Here is a 21,279-nt window from a genome sequence, read left to right as displayed (position 1 = left end):
CCTACCCTGAGGAAATGGAACGTCTGTGTCTGTCTCACTCATGTGGAAATGCTTTATGGGCATTATGCGCAGCAAGCCCAAGGTATTTTTAACACACAGCTTTTCATCTGAGTGCAACTAGCCAGTTTAAAAGTAGACAACCTGTAATATACACATCGTTAATCTCCAAATGTTATGCCGACACTAACAAGACACTAAGAAGAATTGGTACAGTGTCGAGAAAGATCAGTCAGATGGGCTAATGCTGTGATTCTGTATTAGTCTTTTTTTTTCGGGAGGGGTAGACTTGTGCTTGCTTGTTATATGCGTCACAAACCTTTGCAGTTCATTTACATATTAAGTGCAGGTGACACAACATTGCACACACAATAGAAAAGTGTAACAGCGTCCAAAAAAAGACCATAAACTGATGAGCGGACATTTTTCAAAGTAAAACTCACAATAGTGTTGGTCCTAAGTAAATAATAATATATTTATGATTTTCTGTGTTTTTACTGTGTAAAAAGTAAAGACATGCAGACACCAAAGGGAAGTCTTGGTTTGTTCAACTCAGACAGAAAAGCTCCTGCGGCTTATAGCAAATTCATCCCTTGCTTTGTTGTTGCAACATTCAATTGACAGGGAGAAATTGTTGATAAGGCATGTTCGACTGGCGGGGGCAGTGGCTTGTGAGAATCCTTTCCCCTCTCGCATCAGCAGTCATTCCAGTTGCTTCCTCGTAATTATTTATTCATTAATGCACAGTAATTTGGCGGGCTTTGAGACTGTTGCATTTTGTCAGAGAAAATGAGAAAAGTAACTTTTGGAATTGCACAACAGAGACATGAAGTGAGTGAATCCAAAGTTCATGTATTTCAATGATCTAGTTCAGACAATAAATTAAAGAAAAAAAAGGAGGTAACTCTGAAACTATTGTACGTGTTTTATTGAGTATGACGAAAAGCCTATCTGGAGCTGGCGTTCATTAGAATGCATTCTTTCCAACCACCATGATTCCCCTTGGGTACCCCTGCCCCCTCACTCCCCTTATATCCTCATGTTACCTCGACTGCTCTTTGAAGGAGGAGTGTCTTATCTTTTGCTCGATGAGATGGGATTAGACCAGATTTCTGTATTTACACTCTCTCGCACCCTTTTCCCCCCAGGCCCCCCTCACATACCTAATCGCAGACTCCCATTTCATGATGACAGCAAAATCATCGGGCCTTGAAGGACAGAATCTCAGTTTGCACTTTTTCAAAGAAGGAACATTCTGTGTAATACTTGGAAACCGTGATTTAAATGCAGCTCAATAGATTTGTGATCTCTCTCCCTGCTGCCGATTCTTCATTGCAGATAAAGATGATGACAGTGAAATCAGTGAACCATCAAATGTATAGCGATTACTCTCCCCTAGCTTATGTAGCACATACGGAAGGAAGACTTCATTTCTAATCAGGTTTCAGCATTTTCGTCCATTATAGTAAAACATTCTTCTCCATAGTGCTGCACTAAATTCATTAGGCTGCTCCAACAAGTTTGCGACCGTATTGTGCGGTCTGTACATGATTAAAAAAAAAAAAAAGCCCTCACATGTAGTAAATGGTAAAATGATAAATCTCAGCAGTGACATTACGCATTCAGGGTGTACCGGATATTGACTATAATCACTACGTCTATCATTACTTGTTTTGTGAATGCAATTAAGATTATTTCCCTTGATGCAGATATAGTTTAATTGAAAAATACAGCCACGTAAGTCTACATGGTTAAAATAGCTTCAGCACTTAGTGATTGTCCCATGTGAAGTGTTGGTGAACCTAAAGTTTAGCTTTGACTTTAAAACAAATCTTTGGAGACTTTGTAGACCTTGGTCCAAACTTGGACCTTGAGGCCTTTCTTAATACACCCGAACCGGTTTTTATATTAGACAATCAATAGTAATTGAACCAGCGGAACGTTTTGGTTATTTACGATAGTCTTTGATTATTAAAGACCGATGTGCATTCCAACTCCCGCATGACGCATCTCGGTCAGTTAAATTGTTTATTCAGAGGGGCTTTGCAGGTGAAGTGAGTGGGTGTATGCAAGGCTGGCTAATAGAGGAGAAAAATTCAAGTCCAAGGAGAGAGTTCAAGGTAAATAAGGAACGATGAGCTTATGGGGAAAAAAAATGGTAAGTCTGTTGACACCAAACTGCTTACAATTTGTGTACAAATGGTCACACATGGTCCATAATTCTCGCCTCCATTCACGAAATCCCCAACAGCTGTAATGTGTAAGGATAAGCCGTAAGCTCAGTATATTTTCTCGAGAGTTCTCTTCAGGAAGATTTAAATTCCTAACTTTTTTTTGTGGGGTTTTTTTGGGGCCAAACAACCACCGTTTACTTCATCCTAAAACCATCTGTCTATTTTTAGGTAGTCATTCAGTCTGTAAAATGGTGTCTGCTCAGAGTTTGTATTTTGCTGAGCAGCGATGTTGAGCACTCCTGGAGCTTCTCCTCATTCTCATGCAAGGTCCCTGGAGGTCCACTGAGCTTGTTTTGTGCCAGTTCTAAAATCTCTATGTGGGGGGGGGGGACTATTCCAAGTACTACCTTCAATTTCTCTCTTCTAATTGCCTACACAACTTAAAAAAAACAAGCAATGAAAGCACTCAGGCTAAGACAATGTACTGTGAAGTTAATGTATTCCATAGATGAGAGAGGATTTCTGAGAAATAATGACTTCTCTGCTGGAGCATTGCTCCCCTTGGTTCTCTTTAGCTGTCTTCCATAAAGAGGATTTTCTCCCTCTTGCGGATCACAATTTTACTGTAATTTCAACTCTCACTCCGTATCCTATTAATCAGGGAAAACAGCTTGAGGGCAACACATAACCATGACAAATGTATAAGAAGCTCAATGTGTAAGTTTTGGTTTCTGAACACAGTATGCAGAATTTTGTGCTGAATGATGAGCCTATGATGACAACAGATTCATATTTGATGCTGAGGTGAGATTGTTACCTGGGAGAGGAGCTTTGGGCCTGTAGAGACAAACCGTGTCACGCTATCCCCCATGCACCTATTAGATACACCTGCAAAGGGAGTAGATCTTATTCCTTCTTTCGGTTAATGCCTCAGAGCCAGTAATTACCTCCCATGCTCTTTGCAGACCTGCATGCGATAGCCACGGGATTTATGGTATGCATTGTCCTTGGACTATTTGTTTGCTCAAGGCACATCACTCAGCCATTCTTTTTCTTCTGCACTTCCCATCACCATCCCACGCTAAATCATTTTAATGTGTTCCTTATTGCCACTGTTGCCACCTCATAGTTTGCTGGCTTGTCTTGGCCATTTTCTACGGCTACAGTATCACAGTATAGAGACATTGCCCTCATATTCCATTTGTGTTTTGCAACAACATTAAAATTGAATTGTTGTTATTATCACAAGTCTATTCAATGAAAATAGCCGGGCAAGAATATTACTTCTCAAGTCTCAGAATTGTCTCCATTTTCTACAATATTTTCCTAGACAGATATTTGGCTTTGAAACGGTGCATGTTCATTTTCGTGCTGATCGAGGCATTAAGTCTTTACAATGTTTGTGAATTTGAGAGAACGTGCTATCCCTCCTTGAGGTGTTTGAGATAATTTGATTGTAGGCTCACAGCACACCTAACAATATGGTGAGAGAAACTAGACTTGGTTGTAGACTACTTAAAAGTAGGTCTAAATTTTGATGCAATGGTGCTATGCGATTTTGGTGGATTTGATCAAAGATTCTGAGCTAACCGAACTTGTTCAGTGGGTGTCATCAACAGCTTGGGGCGATCCCTACATAGATTATTTTATTCAATTTTGGAGAGTTGTTATATGTTCAAGGGTTAATTTAATTTCCTCATGTCTGGGTCTGAGTTGCAGCTGATTTTTTTTTCATAATTTACAAGTCCAGTGCATTCAGTCAGTTCTTTTCACTAGCAATGCCATTCCTCCCGGTTGTCTCTGCGGGTTAAAGATTTTGTGGGATGTCGATGAAGGGGCTTTCTTTGATCCCTCTTCTGTTTCCTCTCTCCTTCATTTAACAAGAGGAAATCAGAAAATTCAATACGTTCAATTGGCAATGCACATATAAAAGCATTTCATGGATGCAACCAGATGCTTTTTCACTTTGATCCCTGATTTCACCTCATTTCACAGTTTATAGTTTCAGCTGAAATTCTGTGTGCTGGTCATTAGCGTTTGCAGAGAAGGACTTTTATGAGACTATTCTAATGCCACCGTAATAGTGGGTTTAAAGCTGACCATGTTGAAGAGACAGCAGTGAAAGGAACGGATGGGGGAGCTTCACTGACCTCATTTAGTCCCTCTGCGATGATTAGTGTTATTATCTGCTATTTGTAAATTTAGCCTCACTTTTTGTCCAGTTTGAATCATGCTTGTTAATTTCTAGCATATTTAGTCAATCTCATCGCATTTTTTACTTTGCCAAAGTTTTAGTCGACTTTATTTTATTTCAAGAAAACTATTTTATCCTTTTAGTTTTAGTGAATAAAAGTTTAAATCGAGTTTTAGTCAGTACAAACATTTCCCCCTTTTACTTATTGAAGATTTTCATGTTCATGTATGAAAATGTAGGTCAAAGTTGCTTTGATTTATGTCTGGTGCATTATTTTATTTTATGTAGATGAATTATTTTAGTTTGTTTTACGTTCATATTTCACGTAGCAGTAGGAGTGAGCGATCGTGGTAAAAGCCGGAGTGTGAGAGTGAATCGCATCCCATCCCTTTAGTCACAGTCAAAGCAGCCACTCACCCCGGATGATGTTACCTGACCTCAAAGAATCAAATCTCATCATCTCCATATTGCGAGGGGGCAGCGTTAGAATTGCCATTACTCATCTTTCAATTCCAATCATTTCTCAATTTGTTCATTCTCTTTGCCACGACAAGGCCAAGTGGTCCATGAAAAAGGATGACTGTGTGTGTGCGACAGGGAGAGACTTATGTGTGTTTCTGAATGCAGAACAATGATGTGCCTTCTATTTTATTAGTGTTACAAATCACAGTGGGTGTCCAACGTTGTTCTCAAAGCTGAGCATCAATACGTTACGGGCTTGGCAATATCGCCACGGTTAACATGAAGGAAATTCGATTTCATCGTCTGCCCTTATTAGACCGTTAGCCTGTTCGTCGTTCGCTCATGTATGGGTTGCAAGGTTAACAACATTGACATTCTGTTTATTTTTTACAAATTGAAGAATTGAAGAATGAATTTCATTTGTATCGACACAGCTCAGATCACGATCAGATGTGTTTCTCTAAATGTAGCTCGAGATCGATTGTATGATGCATTGCCATGATGCCTATGCATATGTTTTTCTTTAATGGAGATTGAAGCACCACAGCATAGCGGTTGACTTTTGACACAGCTGCCCCCATCCTCAGGCTGAGATAAATTTAGCCTCCATTCATTTTGCTCCATTGCAGCAGACCAGCCTGAACAATAGTACTCGGATCCAACTTATTGAAGGCTTAACTGGGCTGCTCTGGATCAAAAATGATTTTAAGAATATAGCAATAATAAAAACAAAGCATAGTTTTAAAAAAAATTGAATATTGCAATTGATTTTTGTAACCTTTGTTGCTCCTTTATATGAAATGTCTCCTTTTTAAAGGGGTCCTAAATACAGATGAGTGCTTAGAAAGTGAATGAACTGAACAAGATAAATTAGTGGATCATTACTTCATTTCCAGTGTTGCTTTACAAAATGTATGGTATTCTGAACGTTCTACCTGCTAGTTACTGGAAAATGACGGAAAGGTTGCACCCTGGTGAATCAGGACACTGTCTGCACTCTGTACTTAGCAGAGCATTTGTGCTGTGAAAAGATTACTGAGTCACAGGCTGTCACTTATGTTTCTCACGTCTGAGATGCTGAAGTTTATTGCTGGTTGATTCAGACACAAAAAAAGGACATAAATAAGGGGAGAAGATTTCTTTCTCTTATATAATTTTACCATTGATGATTTAAAGGCTCGGCCAAGATAGCTTTATTAATAAAGCACATTTTCATCTCCGTTTGAAGCCAAACAAGAAATAATAATACCTTTACATGTTTTAAAGAAAAGAAAGAAAAAAATTAAAATAAAACTGCAAGAACAGCTGACTAGAAGCCGATGTAAAGTCTTTCAGACTGGAGTAAAAAGCCACTGTAAAGTCTTTCGGACTAATAAAATGTTCTGATCCCTTTGTTCTGTTGTTAGAACCCAAGCTGCAGCAATCTGAATCCTGCATACTGCAGAACACCTCATAGTGTCATGATGAAAGCACAACAAAATGCTGTCTTTATCCTCTTAAATCCCTCAGATGAGAAGTGAAAGGAGCAGTCATGGATCCGTGACTTCTTTAAAGTTTGTTTATCAACCATGCATTGCTACGTGTCCCTGGACACACCAAAAATGCTGAAGTTGTCTTTAATGTTGCAGTAAATGTTTCAGCATATAACTCGTATTAAGCTTTATGGCTTCATTTGCTGCTTCATGTTACTTTGTTTGAAAGATCTTTTAGAGTGTTTGTCCAACAAGGGCAAAGTAAACACCTTGACAACGGTAATTAAAAGAGCAAGTGGGCCTAATTCATTTTACTGTCATCATCTCCTCCCTTCACTTGGCCTATTAAATCAGTTATGCTTGAAGCAGTTGCCTCTGCTTAACTCTTTAATTTACCAGTATAGTTTGTGAAATAGTCTTGTGTCTTATGAGAGAGGCTATAAAAGATGTAGAAAATTGTTGTGGGAATACCACGGCCTCAGCTGAATCTCCCTTGAAGTTGACACTAAAGGAAGTCACATTTTAAAACTCGCCTAACGACTGAAGCATCATTCTGTCTGATCGGAAATACAAGTTATGCAAGTGGTGCATCCAAAATATATTTTGATACTTTCACACTCACCACTAATTTGTATCATATCCCCAAAGTGCCTAATCTCCCAACTACAAATCATTTCTGTATCCATTACAGTATGGAAATATATCTGGGATGTAACTGCTTTTGGGCGCCAGCTCTTCCCATTATGCTTATTAGTCAATAGCAACACAAACCCACACAGCCAGTTCATCAGTCATTTAGACTGTGTGTTAGCGTTTTAATCTATAAACATCCAGTCCATAAACTCGCAAACTTTGTCAACCAAGTCATTTTAGTGTCATTACCACTACATGAAATTTTAATAGCTCTTGTAGATTAGAAACAAAGTCATGTCATACACTAAAAGCATTTGACTCCATCAGTCATAAAACAAATGGCAGACCTGTACCTAGCCAGGCCGTAATATTTGCGAGCTGTGGATAATTGAGTTAATCATGTATGACATGACAGTGACAAGTCTTAAAGAATGCACAGTTGTGTACATTGTGTGACTAAATCACAGTCTCACTAGAAGCTTCCAGGTGATAGATGGAGACACCTACCTAACTACTCTCTGAGAGTCATATTATTTCATTATAGAGAACCATTGAGGAATAATCTTTGGGGCCAACTCCTTTATGAGGTCTGATGCCACAAATAAAAACATTAACAAACAAAAAAAGAAAAGGTTGTTGGGAATGAAACAAAATGACAAACTGCCTGGGCTCCATCCTGTTTGGCTTTTATTACCGCTACCTTTCTCTGTGAGATACTAACTGATAATGACCCAAAGACAATCGAAGAGTTGAAAGCAAATCATAAGTTGAAGGCAGAAGAAAAGATAAAGTGTGAGGACATTGTCAGGACTTAATTTGATAAAATCTTGTGAAGGCACAGAGTGATAAGAAGCAGATAGTATGAAATAAAGTAGAAGAAGCAATTTCCATTACTGTCATTATTGATTAACCACAGGTTGCCAACCAAGTTCATCCTGTCTGACCATTTGTTGTTGTTCAATAAAAAGTCCAATCTCAATATAATGCATTTTATCTTCTAAGTCAAACACGTTTTTCTCTGGGACACTGGTCGACGCCTTTTTTTATTTATTTTTTATTTGCTATTTTAAGAAATAATAACAATAGAACTCATCCAATGGATGCTAGAGAAAGAAGCAAAAAGTCTTACATACTCATTGAGCTGGTTTAAGTTAAAGTAATTTTTTTTAGATAGACATGCACAGATGTTAGTCAGGGTAAATGTAAGGAGATAAGGAAAAAAAACATCCTGTAGGAGAAACATGTTTTATCAACTTTTTTCTTTCCATCGCCAGCTGTTCCCTCCGTCAAGGGTAAAGTTTGGCATCAGAGTAGCACTTGGGCTCCGATCACTCACTTGGCTAAAAGTATAAACCTGACCTTACAGGACAACTACACACTTTTCTTTGAAGCCATGCTTTATTTGTTCTTTTGATTCCCATAATATAGACATAAACACCATAGAAATACTTATATTACTTGGTCTATTGTTATTATTTTTTTTATACCTTTTAAAGCTGCTCTTATTGGAATGGCCTCAATTACAGGACACCGTTTCCATGAAGTCTAACAGTCCATAAGGCTTTAAAGGAAGCAATATCAGTCCCCATGAAATCCTATTATTTGTGGTGGTTGCATGGAGGGTGATGGGTTCTCATTCCATCCACCAATGTGGACTGTGAATTTCCAATGGATGCCTCGATCATCATGTGGTAGTCTGTGCATGCATGTGCAATGAATGAATGACTGATTGTGTGTGTGTGTATATTTGTGTATTACAGTGGTGTGTGTGTGTGTGTGTGTGTGTGTGTGTGTGTGTGTGTGTGTGTGTGTGTGTGTGTGTGTGTGTGTGTGTGTGTGTGTGTGTGTGTGTGTGCGTGTGCGTGTGCGTGTGCGTGTGCGTGTGCGTGTGCGTGTGCGTGTGCGTGTGTGTCAGGTAGCCCGACCTGTTCAATAAACCCATCACAGGCCTCGTAAAGAAAGCTGACATTTGCAGTGAAGGACAAAGGTCAAGGATTCAGGGCTGATGAGATCATGATAGAGGAAAGCGGTTTTGCCCCAAAGCCTTTTGATAAATGGGTAGAAATGTGTCGGGCGCAAATAGAAAAGGAAAAGAAAAATGAAATCTGCCGAATGTAGGCAGTGGAAAATGGTGATCAATCAGAAAAACATACACAAGCTCAGCATTATAAATGTGAAAGCAAATAGCATGAGAAGATCAATTCAGTCGCTTAAAGTCTGAAGAGTGAATGGATCTTAAATGATCAATTTAAATTGATTCATAATTCATCCATCACTTGTAAGACCAATGTGGACAGCAATCTGATGTGTGTGTGTGTGTGTGTGTGTGTGTGTGTGTGTGTGTGTGTGTGTGTGTGTGTGTGTGTGTGTGTGTGTGTGTGTGTGTGTCTTAGTGAAACACTCAGATATGGGCTGGAGGTTGTTTTTGTCAACCCACACACACCGGATGGAGGCATCCTCTTGTCATTAAATACAGATAATCAAAAGATTTACACAGCTTCACATAAAACATTATTTGTGTGTACTCTCAAATAGCAAAACAAGGGTCACCCCGAGATGTTGGCGGACAGTTTTAATGATGACCCTACAGTGAAGCGGAGGAACAAGCCTTTAGAACCTGTTTTTTTATTTTTGACCAAAATTGTTGCCAATTTGACAACTTATTCATTTGATCAAACACTACAAAACCCACATTCTCTCTCCCTGGTGGCAAAGTTTTATCCTTTTTTTGTTGTTGTTGTTGTGCGCCATGTCTGGGAATTTTGAGGTGAAGAACAAGACTATGAAAATAAAAGTGAGCAGGGGACCCTCCTGTGTGCTTCCTTTGTGGGTTCTGGATGAGCAGTCATCCACTCCATCCAGCACAGTGAGAGTCTCTTGCTCCTGCTGCTGCTGCTGTTGTGGTTGTGTTGGTCAACATCAGTCCTCCCAAACATCACAACTCACTGGGCGGCAGTAAGATGGTGGCAGACCATAATGGAAGTGTCATCTTTTCAGATAAAAGATGGCGAGGCATTTATGAGAGGGGGAGTAATGGAAGGTGTGTAGTAAAAGATTCATTTCCAATAGGTTCTGAAGCAGGTTTAAGGCAGCCGAATGAAGATGGACGCTGTCATAGACAAACAGAAAAGCCAATATTCACTTAAACACATCAGCACTTTGTCAAAGGACCGTCAATAAAATGCTTTGTATTCCCACCTCAAATAGGGAAGCCGAGATATCCATCAAAAAGTTTTATTTGGTGAAGTAAATCCCAGCGGGACGTGCATAAAACGCAGGTGTCTCTGCAATTTTAAACCAGTGAGAGCACTGTAGTGGATTTCCTAGTCGGAAACCATTCCTATGAGGTTTAACACAGTTATGAATTTAACATCAAGTAACAGGCATTACTGAGACAATTGCTTCTTAAGTGATTGCCTTTTTTTTTATTGAAACCTCCACGTTTAGTATTCAAAACTGTATTCCAGTCATTTCCTGTCTGCAGTTAATTTTTTCAATTTAACATTACTTTCACTGTGGATTATTTTAAATTGAGAAAGGCATGTAACTACTTATTCTGTGACAGAACTCCATTTCAGTTTCCAGCTGGGCCTCATTGAAAATATGAAAATGAAAGATTATACTGCACTTTTTCTATTAATCCAACTAGAATATAATTATTTAAAATTCAAAAGCAACCTTTAAAATACAAAGCAGAGGTATATTTTATAGACCAGATTTACTCACAATATGGCTGAAAATAGCTGTGGATATATTGTGTTTATACTGTTTGGGAAACTCCCCCGCATTGTAGTTATGTAATGAATAGAGTAAAATAGTGGGTGGATGTTTTGATGAGGGACAAAATGCTAAGAGTTGTGAGGCGCAGCACAATTTGAAATCCAGACATCTACTCCTCCCTTTAATCACAGTTTTCATGTTTATTTTTGTCACCATGTCAGAGCACAGGGAGCCTGAAAACAAGTAATGATATCAAGTCCAAATATTTGCCCTACAGCTCCCAGGTGGAAGAACGCTTGACATTTGAAGCAAGCTGGTGAAATTACATTAGCAATACTGACTGAATAAACAAGCATAATGTTGTACAGATTGCCAAATGTTGTCTAATGTATTCTTCCAAAAAATGTTGTTTTTTTTAATTATTTTTTGGCTTCATTAATTAGATTTTTACATGTACATCATTTGTGTCCATATGCCTCCAGTGAACAAACACAGTAATGTTGTCTTTTCTGGGGCCAATCTTAGCTTCTTTTTTTTTTTAACTACAATTTAATCCTCATCGTGTCCATTATGGTACTAAACACAGCTCTCAGATGGCGCATCATCTTCTGCTTATTTCAGCTTGTCGGCTTCAAAATGCCATTATCCATCACTGACTCCAAAGAGAAGTGACAGTAACAGCTTTTACCTTGCATGTTGATCTCTGCGCTACATATTTATGGAATCTGTTTGACAGCTACATTGCTGTCAAGCAGACTGAGAGGTTTGTCAGAGGCAAAGGAAGGCATGAAGGTGTATTACAGAATGTTTTTTTTTTCTCTATTTATGCTGTTTGTCTTCTCTTTAAAGAGGCATGCAAACTTAGCTTTTGGTTCTTACATGGCATTTAGTGTTAGTTTAGTTTTCCCTCACTTTTGCATTTTGATCTGCACAACTGCTCCATACAGTTTGATTGTTGATTATTATGAAAACCTGATGTGCTAGAGAAAATCTAGGGCAGACCTGGAATTAGCGCAAAATGATCTAGAAGTGCCTACTTGGATGTTCGATTAATAAATGCAGTACAAATTTGTTGAGCAGTAAAATAGTTTTCAGTGAAATGAATTTCCCTGCCTCCGCACATCTGATCAGTTAAAACGGGTTAAATAAGGCCAGCTTGGACGGAAGGAAACATTTTCCATCTGGTTTTACCCTCTGAGCTGAAATGAGGATCAAGAAACAACTTGACACTGAAAAGAAACGATGAAATTCAAATTCCATTACCATGTGACATCACACACAGCCTCCAGCATGGCTTTGGAGCGCATGAAGTGCACAACTTGCATAATTCGTATACACACAAATACAAGCCCAAATAGACACAGATATTAAGCCATCCTACAAATTAAGGTTTGGTAGAGTTGGCTTAGTTCTGCTTTAATAAGGGCCCAAGCCTTCCTGACTATATTACACCTGAGTGGCTCTATTTATTTCAGCTTCTCATCGGACTTCCAAGCCAGAGGCCTGGCATGACCATCAGCGTTTAGTATTCATACAGCAACCGCTTGCAAATTCCATGCTCATTCTAACTCCGTGACCCATCAGCAGGGCACAACAACTCTTTGGCACATCCACCGATTACTGAACAAACACCTCTGCCTCCTCACAAATTACAATTGCATAAACTGCTCCTGGGATAACATCCATTGAAATATTTTTATTGTTAGCCAATATTGTCATTTTTCATCATATTGACATATATGTACACCACATCTTGACCAAGTGTTCATAGAGTCAGTACAATACAGTAGTTTTCTCATTATACTTCTTGATTAAAATCTGCAAATATGAATTTGCTTCTCGGAAAACATTTCACTGCTAAAATTGTGTTGAGAAACGGCTTCCAGGTTGCCTGATAAATATTATAGTAGTGATAAAATAATTTTAATAGACAGAGGCCGAAGCTCAGATAGCAACCGGTTTGCAAGTTGAACATACCGTACGTTTTGTTGGTGTGATAGGTTACATCAAACCACCACTTGCTGTACATAGAATAAATCTGTTGCGCATCACCCGGGCCGACAGCCTTCTCCAGCTTGATGTCCTTTGTGTATATGTAGAATATCTTGTTCTTGAACAGCTGGAAGAAAGCATTCCCATTTGCATAAGTCGTAACTGTGCTTTCCTCCTGTTGAAGTGCAGCAGCAAGGGGCCACAGTATACAATGAGAAAGCAGCCATGCTTTTTAAAAAAAGATGTTCTCTTCTACATTTTAGCTTTCTCATTATGGCCTGGACAGCACATTTATGACAGAGCTGTCTTTGCGTGGAATTCTTCTCAGGCGGCACATACTGTAGCAGGAGGAAACTCATAAATCTTTCATGAGGAATAGAACATTGTTTCTCTTGAGGCGTTGCTTATTATCATTTATCTGACGCCCGATAATAGCATTTGAGGGGAGCACAGTTTATGATAAGTTAGCAGCAAAAAGAGTCAGGATTCAAGCTTCGCTGTATGATGCAAAAATATAATCCGATTATGTTTGTTTGTTTATGATGTCATCATATCATATTTCATAAAAATTGCTGACTGAGTGGATTTGGGTCTGTAGAAGTATTAGTGCTAACTAAGAATAGTTCACTTACTTTATACAAAAGCTGGAGCAACAAAAACATCTACAATTGGTTTTAGCTTGTACTTTCAAGATACATTCTAGATTCTCAAAATCATCATATGTGCTGAAAAAATATTCATGTATATTATGCCACTTGGCGATAAATGTTTATATTTACTTCCGCAACGTTTTATGTTATTTGCTTCTAATGTAAAGGAGACGTGACGCTTGTTGTGTTTTCAACTTGATATTCTGGTCCTGTCGACGTTTCATGCCGAACAAGAAACTAGATGGATATGACCCCAAAGCGAGGCACAGTAGGGAAGCAACACCTTTTAGTAAAATAGATAAAGACGAGCTTGGAGTGCAAGAAATGCATCGATTCCCTCCATCTAACCGCTTGCTACATCTGATTACGGCTTCGAGTTTGCATTGTGTATATGCATTCATGGGTGTCGTGGGGAAGCGGGTGGAGCAGCGCGCTGCGTAAATAGAAATAGAGAGAAAGAGACTGGCGGCAGAAGCAATGATGTATGCTTGGCTGGAGAGGTTAATAAAATTGAAGTTGTGTTATGATGAATAAGAAAGGGCTATAAAAGAGAATGTGCATAGTGAATCTCCTTGGCCAGAAGTACTGAACAGCCTGGTGAGCGCACCCATGGGAAGGCTTTTGACAGCACTCCCCGTCACTCTGCACGGCGCAGCAAAACGAATCTTTCTGAATTGGATTGAAACAAAGGTACAAACCCTCCGTTCATAGAGCTAGAAAATGAGTATTAGAGTGATGTGATATGAAACCACCAGTTCAGACGGATACCCGATGCAACCCTGGGAAAGCCTCAATTCTCTCCCAGTTATAGAAACTCAAAGAAAAGAACCCACATCAAGGCTACCCAGAAAATCATATATGGTATCGAGTGCTCTGCACAAAGCCTTTGTAACACCACTGAGGCAAACTCTGTCCAACAAAGAGCCTCTCTGTCTACAGTTTTTCATATCAACCTTGATTCCGATGGAAATTTCTATAGGCTCTTGCCTTCCTGTCTGTTTTGTATATATTTTTTCGACATTTTCATGTATTTTTTTGTAGCTTGACGCCTGTGGTGTAGTATTGGAATGCCATTATGTCTGAGTAGTTTCCTGTTGCTGGAAAGCGAGGCTGGTGAAAGGCAGAAAGAATGGTGCGGTCTTTGTAAGCGAAGGCATGGCAGCTGTTCATTTTTCGCCTGAGTTGCTTTGAGAAAACCCGCTTACCTTGCTGATGATAAATGCCTCCCTACATTTAAAAGCTGACAGCAGCACCACAACCTCAGGCCTTTAACTTCACTCCGTCCATCCTCCTTCTGGTCAGCGGCTTCTTTACAGGCTCACTATGCTAAAAGCTTCCTTAGTCATATGTATGGTTATGATTTAATGCTCATGTTTACTGACAGGTGAGCCCTTCATGACACAAAGATGCCCGGGAGGTTATCACTGAGCCCGGAAAGCAGGAAGCTGTGGTTGAGCAGTCGAGTAATAGCTTGTGATGGCCACTTATTTGGACAACTTTTATCTATCTCCCTTTGTCAGCAAACAGACATTGAACACACCGTAATATCTGATGGTGTGTGGAGTCTGGCCTCGTTCTTTTGTTCCTAAGGTTCCCTTCTGATAGTCTTAGTACACCCATTTGTTTTGCTTTCTCTACCTCCAATTGAAGTCCACCAGCTTTGTATCTTCCACCCTTCCTTGAGATTTTCATCGTTCTAGTTCTGCTTGCCGCACCTTCGTCCTCAAATACTCTCTCATTCACACAAATCAATTGTCTGCTTCCCCTCTTTTCCACCATCACTCCTTCAGGTACCGGGGTGAGAGATTAATGACAACAAAGTCATTATCTGATTCTCTATTATCAAAACTGAACTGTCCCCCTTGGCTTTATTTTATCTGTTGGTGCCCAAGAGATGACAGCTAGGATTTTAATGGCTATAGTATCGGAGAATAAAATGCATTGCGGAGCTTAGGAGTGATGTTAAATGGAGCTGACGTGCATATAAACAAAACATTGTCATGGAGTGTTTGTAAAAGTTTTTTTTTTTTTTTTTTTTATCATTGTTATACATGTTTTTCCTTATCCTCAATCTCAGTACTGTACTACCGAATACATTCATCTCTCCATTTTCTTTACAACTTGTCCTCATTAGGATGACAGCTGAATTAAAATGTATCCCAGCTTTGGAAGAAAAGAATTGAGACATGGTTTGATTTGTTTATCTACATAGAAAAGCAAACAGGATTTCTTCAAGTAAACTGAAAAATCATGCAACTTGTCATGATAATTTGTCATAGAATGCTTATCATGAGAAAGGTAATAACTGGAGTCAGTGGAATAACTGCACCCATCATATCAGTGCTCTTCCATATGTCCATGTATATATCAAGCACACCATATTCCCTGCACCTTTGCTCCAGGGTCGCAGGGTCGTCTGTTTCATGAGATCAATAATAGATGTACATGATGAAAAATAACAACCAAGGGTTGCAATTCATTCATCTGGTTCTCTTTCAGTCTCTTGGTGCATTAAAATGATACCTCTGGCATTGTACTGTAATAGAGACTCCTATGTCTCAAAAAAGACAACCAAATTCCAAACGTTTGTGTTACATATGTAGTATGTGTGGGCACATGTCCTTCTGTCTGTAAAGTCTCCAATAGATTGAAGAGGTAAAGAGCGAAACATGACATTGAAAAGTGTATAGAGGGATGTGAGCAGGAGGCAAAAATCACTAGCAGGCAAAGTGAAGAGAGTAATAAATAGGACGTTAAAATCGAAGCAAAGTGAGAGAGAGCAAAAACTGTGGAAAGAGGGAGAGCCTCAGGGCTGCGAGGCACCAGCCCAAGTATCGTTGTCAATTAACAGTGCGACCTAGTAAAAATGTTCAGTCTATTTCAGACTATTAATGATGTGCACCATCAGTTTCAACTCACTTGGCCTGACACTAGTCTGCATCACGAGTTTCCCCCACACAGTTCATTTTTCACCACAAAAGAAGGGTGAAATTCTTCATTGAGATAGAATTTTTTTTATTTAATGATCAGTTGTGTTTGAGTTATAATTTTTTTTTCAACAGTACTGCCACAGTTCCCTTAGTTATTTTACTGAATATTTTATAATTAAACAAACTTTTCATTATTCCACAAACTACGTAGACTTGTTTCCCATCATGATGCTGTGGTTTGGGGAAAACTACAGGATGGAAATGGGCATAGTTTCATTAGACTGGAATATTGCGAGAAGAAAAAAATACAGCACTTAGGCTTCAATTCAATTCTGTTGTGATTAAGGCCACAGACCTGCCGTAATAATCAATTTCCTCTCATTAGTGCAAGTGTAATTGGCATCCTGATTATGCACCAATTAAAATGTGTCAATAGCTCATCTAGTTGACCATTCAATTGCTACAAGGTGCATGGTAATAGGGTCCAGTCAGTAATGATTAACAATGTATGAATGTCAAATAATCAACTCTGTGGTCTGAGCAGCATCACTGTGAAAATAAGAGGCTAGACTTATTTTTTTTCCAAGCAATACTTCAGCCATGCATTTAAAGTTCTGTAGTTATTAGACCTTGAAAAATCCGCTTCAATATAACACCAATGGCGACATCCACCAGCAATCTATCCTGCTGTTTTAGACTTGTTCTTTTCACAGAGTTGATTTTTTTTTCATGCTGGCAAGTTATGAATATAAGAGGAAATGAGAAGCAGAGTCAAGGCTGTAGCAAATGAAAGCGCCCGCTTGGTCTGTCACTTAGAGCCTGCATGCCATCACCTTTCAAAGTGTTGATGTGTGCACTGGCAGATACTCACTTTAGGTACTCCAGTTGTTCCCAAACATCTGTTGCCTTGTGCCATTCCGATAAGATAACACTTCAATATATTAGAAAAGGTTTAACTCCCAAAATTAAAAAGTTATTTAGTCATTTTAAATATGTGGGTTGAAGTTTTGGGTTCAAAGTTTACTTTGTTTAAATGGCAGCTCTGCCGAGACATGTCACCTTGCTCTTCGTGGCCCTAACAAGGATTTTCTTTGACACTGCACTGTCACCCGAGCAGTGCAGAGGCGGGTGACGCATGCTTGTATGGTGTGTCAAGGGAAGCTGGCACGTTGTTGATGGCTGTTCGCTTAGCTTGTGAACCAAAAACGTAGCCTTCATTACCAGCAAGGAACTCGTACACAACTTGGCTTGAGTTTGTTTGCATTTTAATTTGTAATATGACCTGTATTTTTAAAAAAAAAATGTTGGATGGATATTTTTCCAAGAATGTTTTTTTTTTTCTTCTGTCAAATGCATGCAGGGTCAGGTAACATCATGTTGTTGACTATATGTTGTCCAATGTGGTGTTTATATGCAGCGCAGTGTGTATGCAGCCATCAGGCACAAAATGATGGGTCAGAACTCTTCTAAAATAGGACCAGTGGACAGACAATCATTCCTCATTTTTTCAGAGGCGCTGTACACATTTCTAGATGGCTAAAAGCAGACTGTCTAAAAAAGAAAAGGGAATAATTGACTTCACTTTTCTTAATCAAAGGTTTGTGAACAATTTGAGTCACGTACAAAACCATACATGGAAGAATTACTGGAAGTACATCAACCCTCAATGCTGCATCGAAGTGAACTAGAAATTCCAATTACGTACCCAAAATATGCCGTGAAATGCTAAAATATTAGTGTTAACAGAGATAAAAGAAATCAGGACAACTGCAAAACATGGAAAACCCCCAGATACCATGCTGATTTCCAACCTGTGTGGCGATGACATCCAAACAATCTGAAAGACTTGTATTAAATGCTCGGAAAAGTGAAAAGTACAACCTCCCCCTATGATAGGCTCCTCTGCCTTCGAGCCATTGCAGGATAAGTGATATGTGTAGTATGTCTTGGTGGATAAATGCTGCAGCTTTTAATGTCAGACAGGCAAACTTCAAACTAGCGGCATCTCACTATTTATTTAGTTTTGTTATTGAGCACAGGAGATGAACATCGTTTTTCAATACAACCAACATATTTTTTTTCTTTTTTCAGACAAGATATATATCTTTAATAAGAATAAGAGGGTTAAAGGAGTGATATTGATTTTGGGTTTCCAATAAAGAAGCATGATTAAAGAGGATATGTGAGGTGAATTTGCGCAAGGAGCATCAAGTTTTTTTTTTTTATAATCAGCGTCTCACTTCAGCCCGACAAAAAACACATTATGCATCAGAATCATTTTGTTGGAGACTTGAAGATATATCTCCAAGGGAACTGGAAATGTTATGTTTAGAGGTTAAAAGGTAATTAACATGACACTAATGTTCACAGTGTTATGTTAAATCGTGAGAACGAGATATTAGTGTTTTGCATGCAAAAAAAATGTTTTTGCAGGAAGTTATATTAGACCGTTTAAATATAAATGGTGTGTTATATTGCTGACAGTGTACGATGTAAACTTAAACTTTTTTAAACACATTTTGAAATCTTCAGTGTACATTTTTAACACACTTCAGTATACATGTGGAATTATTTGGAATAATTATATCATAATAATAATCATAATCACCGGGGGAAATGCTATAGAGTGGCCTTTAAAAAGAGGTCAACACAACTACAAACAAGTAACAACATGCTCCAATGGTAATTTCCAAGGTAGAAGATGTACCTTCCCAATTGCTAAAACGCATTTAAAGTTGACATGAGGAACATTTATGGTTTGACACCTTTGACAAGATATGTGCTCATGTAACGTAATTACTTGAGGAGTTCAAGCAATGACCAAATCAAGCCGAACAAAGCTCAGTTGAACAAGATAGAAATACATATTTATGAGCAGAGGTACCTTATTATCACAGGGAATCTCATGCCAAGCACAGTCCTGGAATATCCAAGTAAGTGAATTTGATTCCGAGGGTAGAATTTATTTGTCAAAGTGATTTTTTTTCCCCCATCGGTTTTCTTAGAATCAAAGTTGACTTTGATTAACATCATTAACACATTAATATATGTATATACGTAATAATGGTTCTTTTGAAGTAAGAATAATAAAAATACCCCACAATTTTCTCATTGTTAACTCAATCAACTACTCGCCCTGCATTGTTTACTGTTTGATCTTATTATGGTAGATATGGGTGCATACCGTAATTTACAGCAAAGTGAGGCATGCTGGCATGTTCGGGGGGGGAGGGGAGAAATCCCGGTGGAGAGAAGAGGACAGAGCTGAAGGTCGACTCACCTCGACTGCTCGCCAGCTGTCACAAGTGGACAGGCAGCAGAATCACCTTAAACCTGAATTGATTTCTTTGAGTGAGACAGAATGAAATTTCAGATATATGTTGACCTCTCTTGATGGAATGTGTCATCACGGCACTCAAGATGGCGCAAAAGAAAAGGCTTATAGATAGCAAATGTCATTTTAGGAAGAGATGACCGGTTCCTGGCTTTTTTCACCTCCAACCTCTGTTATCGACTCTCTGCCTGGCATAATTGCTTTTTTTTAATTACTGCTTCATAATTGTGTATGTTCTTGTTACATGTCTTAAGTGACACTATGATTTAGACGTATAAATCACAGACGAAAGGTAATAGTACATAAATCTTCTGTTATTCGCTTTGAGTTCTCATTTAAGGAACTGATGCAGCTAGAGGGATAATTTAGTAACTCTGAGACATTTGATGAAGCTCTCCTCCAGAAAAGCCTTTTGATAAAGTCTGCTAGCAATGAAAACAATTTCAAGCCAACTTCACAGATAATTAGGCACTTTAGCCAGTGGGTTTGATTTGGAAATGAGCTGAGCTCACAGCAAAGGGACTCTTTCCTCAGCACGCTGAAGATACCATCGCAATGAGATGAAGGCTTGATTTTCTTTTTCAGAACATAAACATCTCCATGAGAATCCCTTTTGCGTCGAATTTCACTCAAGTAATACTCAAAGCAATAAAAAAGATAAACAACAGTATATGCAGTAATAGTAAAAACATGATTATTGTTATTATTAATAGTAATGATAATTATTATTATTGTTATTATTATTATTATTATTATTATTACTTGATACAGCCCATATACATTAACAGTATCTGCTTTGCAAAATTAGTTTTTGTTGGAAGTGTTTAACAGTTTTAATGGCTCAACTCTAGCAAATGCTCTCTCCCAAGCACCATTGTACTGTTGTTATGCGCACTAATTAGGGCGCTTCTAAAACAACAAAAACAGCCTATGACAGACTTAACTTTTGCACAGAGTTATATAGTATGCCTACATTTAAAAATGTTCACTTTCATTGCTGCAGAGTGAGTCCACTTGTCCCCTTCTCAGTGCTTGATTCTCACCCATATGCAGAAGGAGAGCTAGTTTTTTTTAAATGCATTTCCGTGTGATGATGCCATATTGGGACTTTATCATGTGTGCCAACATGATGTCTTAAGCAGATGCTCAATAGAATGAGTGATGAGACAGCACATGCCCAATCGCCAAGTTTTTCTGACATACTATGGTTGATAAATCACAACATCTCTGCTTCATTTATGAGCCTCATATGCCTGTTTGATAGATTCCTTCTGTGTTTTAATAATGAGATTTATTTAATTTGCTGCTTTCTATATACATAGCAAGTCTCAATGATGCATAGATATGTTTACACTGTCAGATGAAACATTTCCCCCCTAGGCATCATTACTGAGGTATGGAATTATAACTGCATAGTGTACAGTTCGTGGAGCAGAAATACATGCCGGTAAAAAAAAAAGGGGAAGTCATTTTCTTGTGCCTAATTCTTCCATTAGCTCTGTAATTTCATTAACAAAGCTTAAAAGAGAGAAGCAGAAGACTGTCAGGGGTAATTAAAAGATAAGGTGGGGAGGATGGCCTGCATGTCCTTGCGACACGAAGACATTTACCCTCTGTAGTGAGATCATAATATTCCCTCAAGTCAACCTGCTCATGTGCACATACATTAGATGCACACAAAGACATACTTAAGGGATGGCAGAGATGTTCCTCCACCTGCC

General features: G+C 38.7%; 1 protein-coding gene across 8 annotated transcripts in view; it reads left to right on the top strand.

Annotated features, from left to right (window-relative positions):
* Positions 1–21,279, top strand: part of LOC147050268 (neurexin-1a-like) — a 180,425-nt gene that overhangs the window by 132,430 nt on the left and 26,716 nt on the right. The gene's annotated exons all lie outside the window — the stretch shown is intronic.

This window comes from Syngnathus leptorhynchus, chromosome 10 (assembly GCF_054491065.1).
Source record: "Syngnathus leptorhynchus isolate UIUO chromosome 10, UIUO_Slep, whole genome shotgun sequence".
Lineage (NCBI taxonomy): Eukaryota > Metazoa > Chordata > Actinopteri > Syngnathiformes > Syngnathidae > Syngnathus > Syngnathus leptorhynchus.
Note: the sequence above shows the minus strand (reverse complement) of the source record. Positions and strands in the feature narration are given on the sequence as shown.